The 7,569-nt window shown below is 36.4% G+C and overlaps 1 pseudogene; it reads right to left on the bottom strand.

Annotated features, from left to right (window-relative positions):
- Positions 1 to 2,453: 2,453 nt before the first annotated feature.
- The window catches only part of LOC102877636, a 67,193-nt pseudogene continuing 62,077 nt past the window's right edge, over positions 2,454 to 7,569 (bottom strand).

Raw genomic sequence — 7,569 nt, 5'->3', positions numbered from 1 at the left:
GCATATATTTGAATGATAGTGGTATTCACTGGACTTCCTTGTATGCGTATAGATATTATCCTGTCACTGACAATATTGTACTTCAAGATAGATCTAGCAGTGACTACTCTGGAGTAGTAGTTAGAATCCACAGTACATTTAAAAAATAGTTCACTATGACCAAGTGGGATTCATAACATGTATACAAGTTGGATGGTTCAACATACGAAAAGCAATCAGTGTAATTCATCCCATTAACAAAGCAAAGAACAAGAACTACATGATCGTATCATTTGATGCCGAAAAAGGGGAAAAAAATTGTTAATAACTTAATCTGATAAGGGACTCATATCTAAAATGTATAGAAGACTCCAGCACCTAAACAACAATGAAGAGAGGATAACAACACAATTGCAGAATTGGCACAGAATATAGTTACTTCACCAAACAAAGACATTCAGATGGCAAACAAATACATGAAGAAATGTTCAAAATTCCTACCTATCAAAGAGATGCAAATAAAAACAACTATATCATCTCATTCTAGCAACAATAGCAAAGTTCAACCAAGTAGCAAACAATAAATACTGGTGAGGTTGTGGAGAGTTTAGAACCCTTATTCACTGCTGGTGAGAATGTACAATAGTTCAATCACTATAAAAGGTGGTGTGGAGCTTTCTAAAAAACTTGGAAATAGAAATACCATTTGACCCATTATTGAGATTATACCCTAAAGAAACAAAACCTCCATCCAAACAGATATATGCACACCCATGTTTATTGTTGCATTAAATAGCAAAGAGGTGAAAGCAACCCAAGTGCCCATCAATAAACAAATCGATAGGAAAACGATGGTATATTCCTGCGATGGAATACTATGCAGCACTGAAAAATATATCCCAGTCACAAAAGGACAAATACTGCATAGTACTACTGTTATAAAGCCGGTCTGCCATGGGAAATTGGGAGGCAAATAGGGTAAGAGTGGATAGATAATGAACATTGTATTAGAACAGATAATGGAAAAGACTGTTTAAAAGGAATATATGATTAGACATTCATACAACAATAGCCCAGAATAAGAGGTGTATTGCTGAGGGCTGGGGCGGGAGGGGATGATTGTGGAACAATGAATGAATGATTCCTCACTTTTCTGTAAACTTTCATTAAAATCACAATTAAAATTAAAAATGCACTAGCAAAAAGAGGAAAAAGAAAAAAACTGAAATGGATGATGGAAGAGACTCTAAAAATTGCACTACAGCATTGAGAAGCCAAAGAGAAAATATGCTGAAGTAAAAGAGTTGAACAGAAGATTTTAAAGGGAAGCTTGAGGAAACAAAGCAAAATATTATAATGGAATGTGCAGAGAGCTGGAATTGGAGAATTAAAAAGGAAGAACTTGCTCTCCATTTCTCAAGCTATGAAAGCTGAAAACCAAATATAAGTCTCAAGTTGTAATATTTAACACGAAAGCATCAAAAGAAGCTGGACAGAATATTCACAATTACAGTATTAAAAAGAACTGACCGACACTGTAAAATTTCAGGAAGTACCATATGAGCTATACTTGGACCAGGAGGCAGTCGTCAGAACAGAACAAGGAAACACTGCATGGTTGAAAATTGGGAAGGGTTTTCGCTAGGGATGTATGCTATCTCCATACCTTTTCAACCTATATGCAGAACAGATTATCCAAGAGGCTGCGCTGTATGAGAAGTGTGGCATCAGGATTGGTGGAAGATTCATCAATAATCTGCGTTATGCAGATGAAAAAACCCTGCTTGCTGAAACTGTGGAGTACCTAAGCACTTGCAGCAGAAGGTCAAAGACTGCAGCCTTAAATATGAATTAAGGCTCAATATCAAGAAGACAAAGATTCTTTTTTTTTAACAGTGATAAAATATACTTTTATTTATTTTGTTGAGTCAGAAGGATGTAAAAAAATTATTGCTAAAGTAGATACCAGGCAAACAGAAAAGTGCTTCATAAGTCCAGTTACCTTGGAGTTTATGTAAACTAAGAGAAAAAGGTCAGAATGTTTTCATGCAATATATACTCGGTTTTTTAAATAACAATTATGAAAAATAGCAGAAAGAATTAAGGAATGCTGTACTGGTGATCCATACAAAACATCAACATTTGGAGTTGTACATAATTAAAGAAATATCTCAAACACTTTCAAAATACTGTAGTAGCCAGTGTATAAAAGGCATGCCTTAGGTGGGCATAGGAATGCAGTTTAGGAAAGAAAAAAATCACACGGAAACTATTTAATTTCTTTAAAATCACTGAGCAAGAAAAGCAACATTGATCTTCACATACTGATTTTACACAATTTCTATATAGTACCTTGACTTAAATCCAAGAGCAAAAGTTAAGACTCTCCTCCTCTATTTTTGGTAAACAACTGCATGGTAACCTTGGATGACTTTCCCCTCTGGATTTTACCTGGGAGTAGCCTTTTACATTATTTATTTAAAAGAGGGCAGATTTGGCACTTTTATACTGATGTCACCAATGTTAATATTTCTTGGGATCTCAGGAAGATTCATATTCTTTATAGCTGATACAGCACGGGCTGGAGCTCCTACTAAGCCAGTCTCAGATTTCTCCAATTTATTTTGTGCATCAATTTGTGTAACAATCTCATTCATGTTGGTCTCTAATACCATTCCCCCCATCACCATTTCTGCAAAAATATTGTGAACCTTGTCTACATGGAAAATTAAATCCAGTTCACAGATATTTTCAAAACACTTGTTTGAATTAGATCTAAAATGCCAAGTTCACTTTCTGAAGAATCCACACAGAAGACAAAATATAATGTTGCATAATGTCTATAAATCAGTTTGTTGTCAGATCCTCCTATTAACAATCCTCCTTCTAGGAAATTACAAACATTTTCATCTCTTTTTGATACCAAATGGAATGTTTCCCTGATGATTTGTTGTTGTGTATCTTCACTGTAAGGCTGGTAGAACTTGGAGAGCTACGGCTTCCCGTGGTTGTTGAAAATGAGGATCAAGATCGCCTTAATCGTGGATTTTTGCATCTATGTTCATGAGAGATACTGGCCTATAGTTTTCTATTTTGGTGGTATCTTTGCCTGGCTTTGGTATCAAGGATATGTTTGCTTCATAGAATGAGTCTGGGTTAATTCCATCTTTTTCTGTTTTCTGAAATAGTTTATATAGAATTGATGACTGTTCTTCTCTGAAGATTTGATAAAATTCACTTGTAAAACCATCCAGTCCAGGGTTTTGGTTTTTTTTTGGTTGGAAGTTGTTGTATTATCTTTTCAATTTCTTTTTTTGTAAAGGGTCTGTTCAGGTGTTCAGTTTTGGTTTGTGTCAGTTTAGGTAGGTCGTGCGTTTCTGAATATTTGTCCATTTCCTCTAGGTTTTCATATTTGTTTGAGTATAGTTTTTCTAATGTTAGATTTTTTCATTTTAGTTGGTTCTGTTGGATGTTGCCTGATTCGTCTCTTATTTGAATTATTTTTGTCATCTCCTTCTTTTCTTTTGTGAGTTTCACTAATGGTTTGTCGATTTTATTGCCCTTTTTAAAGAAGCAACTCCTAGTTTTGTTGATAGTTTCAATTGTTTTTCTGTTTTCTATTTCATTTCTCTCTGCTCTAATTTTTATAATTTCAGTTTTTTTAGAGGGTGTCGGGTTTTCTTGCTGTTCTTTTTCAGTTTGTTGCAAAGTTGGGTTAGAGAGTCAATGGTCAATATTTCCTGCCTTTTGGTGTGTTTTCTTAATGCTATAAATTGACCTCTGATTACTGCTTTGGCTGTTTCCCAGAGGTTTTGCTAAGTAGTGTTTTCATTGTCATTTGTTTCAAGAAACTTTTTAATTTCTAGTGCCCAGTGATGTTCAAGCAAGTTGTTGTTCAGCTTCCAAATGTATTATTTCCCCCCCTTTATTCTCTTGTTATTAATTTCTATTTTTGTGGCATTGTGGTCTGAGAAGATTCTTCATATAATTTCTATGTTTTTGAATTTGTTGATGCTTGCCTTGTGACCTAGAATGTGATCCATTCTGGAGAAGATTCCATGCACATTGGAAAAGAAAGTATATTATGCTTTTTTTTGGTGCATTAGCCTATAAATATCTATGAAATCGAGTTGGTTTATTGTGTGGTTTCATTCTTGAGTATCTTTGTTGAGATTCTTTTTGGTAGTTCTATCTTTTCTTGAAAGGGGTGTATTGAAGTCTCCAAGTACTATAGTAGTGTTGTCTATTTCCTTTTTCAATTTTGTTGATGTGTGTTTTATGTATTTTGCATGTCTTTCATTTGGTGTATAGATATTCAATATTGTTATATCCTCTTGTTCTATGAACCCTTTGAGTATTATGTAGTTACCTGTTTTTGCATTGAAATTTATTTTATCGTAGATTAGTATCACTACTCCTGCTTTCCCCCCCCCCTTTATTTTTAGTGTTTCTTTATCTTCATTTTTCGGATGTGCATCTTGTAAATAACTACTTGATGGATTTTGGTTTTTTATCCAATCTCCTATTCTTTTTGTTTTCAGTGGTGCATTTAAACCATTCATGTTCATTGTAATTATTGAGAGGTAGGGTTTTATTGCTGTCATTTTGTTCCATTCTTTTTGGCATTGTTGCTAGTTACTTTGCTCCATCCTGTTTTCTGTGGCATCTTGTATGAAGGATGTCTCTCAGTGTTTCCTGTAAGGCTGGTCTTATTTTTACAAAGTGCCTTAGGTTCTGTATTTCTGGGAATATTTTTATTTCTCTTTGTATTTGATAGACAGTTTTGCTAGGTATAGTATTCTTGGTTGACAGTTGTCTTCTTTGAGTGTTTGATATATGCCATTCCATTGTCTTCTTGCTTGCATGATTTCTGCTGAGAAATCAGCATTTAATCTTATCTGTTTTCCCTTATAGGTGACTCTTTGTTTCTTTTCTCTTTCTCTCTCTCTCTCTCTCTCTCTCTCTCTCGTTGCTTTCAGCATTCTCTCCTTATCTTTGGTTGTAGCAAATTTGACAATGATACGCCTTGGTGTTTTTCTTTTAGGGTTTATTCTATATGGTGTTCGCTCAGCTTCTTGAATATATATTCTGTCATTCTTCATTATGCCTGGAAAGTTTTCCTCTACTAATTCTTCCACATCTTTTTCAGTGTCTTTACTTGCTTCTTCCTTTTATGGTATTTCAATGATGCAAATGTTATTTCTTTTAATAGTGTCCCACAGTATTCTTAAGTTTTCTTCTCTTTCCTTCTTTTTTGATTCTGCTTTTTTCTTGGTTAGATCTGTGGTGACAATTCTATCTTTTATTTCACTGATTGTTTTCTATCTCTTCACCTCTATTCATGTGTCCCTCCATCATGTTAACAGCATCAGAAAACTTAGATTTAGTATTCTGGATCATGGTTTCTTGTTTTTCCAGTGCCTCTAATGCCTCATTTCTTTTCTCTGTGTTGTTTTGGATTTTTTTTCTTTAGCCCCTCCTGATTTTTTACTGTAGTGTCTTGTAATTCTTCAAGTTTGTTTTTCATCCATTGAAAATATTCATTCTTTTGTTTTTTTATTTTGCATCAGGAAGTTCCATCAGAATCTCTGGCTTCCGGAAATTCATTGCTACTCTGTCACTTTTGGGGGGAGATATCTTGTTTGGGGCTTGCGTGGTGAGTGAGGTACCCTGCTTCTTTTGAGACATTGCTGTGGAAGAGTTTTTGAAAACTGAGGTGATAGCTGGCTCTTGGTTTGACATTACTGCACCTCTGTTGAGATGCCTAGGACCTCCCTGCTGCTTGAGTTAACGGGACCAACATGGTCAGACCAGACAGCAGTTTGTAGTCCAACCTTCAGGGAGGGTTGATAAATCCTATAATTTGGTCTATGTTTTTTTCAGGCCCAAAAATTCAAAGCTGGTAGGGGGGCGGGGGGCACTCAGACTTCCGGGGGGTAGGGGAGCACCTGTAGACTTGGTACCCCCTGGGCACAGGTCAAAGGTCCAAAGTTGTATCCTGTGTCCAAAACTGTGTCCCTCTCTCTACTGTGTCTTATTTTCTGCTGTTTTATATCTTTGCTATTAATTAAATAGCTGCTATGTGTCAACCACAATGTTGATATACTACTTTGCATATGAAAGAAACAAAGACTCAAACGTGAAAAATAATCCCTCAGGACTTAAGAATGGCAAAGCCTAGAGCTTTACATCAGTCAAAGATGATACGCTTTCCCTTGTTCCGTGCCACTCTCTGCTCCTCTTCTCTTACCACATATTCCCTTTTGCCATCCCTTTTCATACACTCTTGTTAACTTTCTTTTCTGACTATTAGAGGCTTGTCAGTGATAATAATGAGCACTACTCGGTTCATCTAATAATATTAAAACCTAGAAAATTATCTCTTAAATCTTCACTGAGTGACAAGGTTGGTTCTGTGTTAGAACTCTCTCTTCTCTTGCAAGAGATCTAGGTTTGATTTCTGGGCAGTGAACCTCATGCACAAGCCACCCCCTGTTTGTCTGTGAAAGCTTGTTACTCTAATGCTGAACAGCTTTCCGTGGAGCTTAAAACTCATATGGATTATGGAGAAAGGTCTGCTGAACTACTTCCAAAAATCAGCCAGTGAGAACCCTGTGGGTTGCAGTGGTCCAGCCCACAACCGTGCATAGGGATTGTTGTGTGTGCAGTTGTCCTGAATCTGGGGCCAACCCTACATCAGCTGATGACAAACTGTATAACCTTTTTTATTACTGTTTGCCTTCTTGTTATTTTCTTTTCCTGCTGTGCCTCCTGAGTTTCTGGCTGCATACCCCAGTCATTTGCTCTTGTGGCTGCATTATTTTAGTCCTTTGCTAAGTTGGATAGAACCGTCCTGTCTTTGGACCGCCAGAGTAACTATCAGTGTGTGTTTACTGAATGTGAGACATTAAACTGAGTATGTGAGACAGAATACAAAAGTGAAGAGAGGATGGGCTTTATTAGTCATTTTAATTAATTACTTTATTAGGGTTAGTTTAACCAGTCACTTTAATTAATTTGGAAATTATATTATCAGATTCATTTAGTGCATCAGTAATTCTCAACAGAACTATGTTTGCCTCCCCCAGCAAGAGGCATTTGCCAAAGAAACAAATTTTGGTTAAGTAGGAGAGGTCCTTCTGGGTACTGGTAAGGGAAGAATGCACAGGACATCCTCTTAAACAATAATTATTTCACTCAAAATGTCAATGCTGAGTTTCAGAATCATTACAAAATATTGTATTAACTAATTTAGTATAAGGAACTCTGTTGCTGCTATCTCAAAGGGACATGGTTTGAATGCACCAGCTGCTACATGAGAGAAGGAAGAGCAGTCTCCTCCCCTATGATTTAATGCCTCTGAAAACCCACTGGAGGGTCTGCACTGTATGCTGACACTGAGTTGGTTCTGACTCAACGGCATTATGCAACAACAAAAACACCTTATTATAGGGAACGCTGATGGCTTAGGGTAAGAAGTTGCATTGCCAGCCTAAAGGTTGTTGTTGTTGTTGTTGTTATGTGCTGGCGAGTCGTTTGCGACTCACAGCGACTCTATGCACAACAGCCCTAAACCCTGCTCTATTCTGC

Source organism: Elephantulus edwardii, unplaced genomic scaffold, assembly GCF_000299155.1.
Source record: "Elephantulus edwardii isolate Elephantulus edwardi_28Jun2011 unplaced genomic scaffold, EleEdw1.0 scaffold00292, whole genome shotgun sequence".
In the NCBI taxonomy this organism is placed as follows: Eukaryota; Metazoa; Chordata; class Mammalia; order Macroscelidea; family Macroscelididae; genus Elephantulus; species Elephantulus edwardii.
This window is presented reverse-complemented; position numbering and strand designations above follow the sequence as displayed.